Source organism: Hibiscus syriacus, unplaced genomic scaffold (assembly GCF_006381635.1).
Source record: "Hibiscus syriacus cultivar Baekdansim isolate YM2019G1 unplaced genomic scaffold, ASM638163v2 tig00110392_pilon, whole genome shotgun sequence".
Taxonomy (NCBI): Eukaryota; Viridiplantae; Streptophyta; class Magnoliopsida; order Malvales; family Malvaceae; genus Hibiscus; species Hibiscus syriacus.
In genome coordinates this window covers 743950-744936 of record NW_024062720.1, presented here as the reverse complement: position 1 = coordinate 744936, position 987 = coordinate 743950, and the positions used below count along the sequence as shown (strand labels likewise).

The 987-nt window shown below is 35.4% G+C and overlaps 1 long non-coding RNA gene across 1 annotated transcript; it reads left to right on the top strand.

Moving 5' to 3' along the window:
- LOC120123253 lies at positions 1–774 on the top strand. Its single transcript, XR_005516180.1, has 3 exons — positions 1–72; positions 475–632; positions 708–774. It is a non-coding gene; the product is annotated as an uncharacterized LOC120123253 (long non-coding RNA).
- The last annotated feature ends 213 nt before the right edge of the window (positions 775–987 follow it).

The window sequence follows — 987 nt, the reverse complement described above, 5'->3', positions numbered from 1 at the left end:
CCGAGAGAGGAGTAGATTTTCGCTTCTCTCCGTCGTTCGTCGTCGCTTGATAACCGCTCGCATTTCTCACAGGTAAATTCCTCTACCTCCTCAAAATTCTAAACGACTTTTCATTTCGCAATTGATTTTTTTTAAATTTAGCTTATGGCTATCCAGATCTGCCTCTTTGGAATTTGACTTCAGTTTGTTTCAACATTGCGTTAATCTCTTAAAATTTCAATTCTTTTTGTATTTTCATCTTATCTGAGTCTCGGGAAAGCGACGTATTTTCGTTAAATTGTTTTGATCTGCCTTTTCTCGGATTGAAATTATTTTGTAGCATGTGAATCAATCCATCTCTCCCCTTTTTTTAATCGTTTCTTGAACGATCATCTCATGCTTGTTTTGATTTCAGTACTTTGGATTCTTATTTTGATTCTTGAAGTTCTATATAGGGTTATGCAAATTCACATGTGGATTTTGGTGTTTTGACAGAAGTGAAAAATGGGATTGTCTTTCGCAAAGCTATTCAGCTGGCTTTTTTGCCAAGAAGGAGATGCGTATTCTGATGGTTGGTCTTGATGCTGCTGGTAAAACCACCATTCTTTACAAGCTTAAATTGGGAGAGATTGTCACAACCATTCCTACCATTGGTAAGTAGTTTTTTTTCACTCTTGAATAAAATTGAATTTTGTTGCAAATTGTGATAATTTTATGCAATCTTGTAGGATTCAATGTTGAGACCGTGGAATACAAGAACATCAGCTTCACCGTTTAGGATGTTGGTGGAAAGGACAAGGTATGAAGTTTGGTTTTTTATTTAAAGATGTTTTTTTACTGTAGATGTGGCATCCAAGGAAAAAACTCTAGGGTGTCTTATATGTGTTTTGTTTATGGCAATAATTTGGGCAGAATTTCATGATCTCGTATATTCTATAAGCAATTAAGCATCATGATAACATGCATGTGTAGCTTCATTGAATGAGAGAATATGGGGTAGGTGTTAAA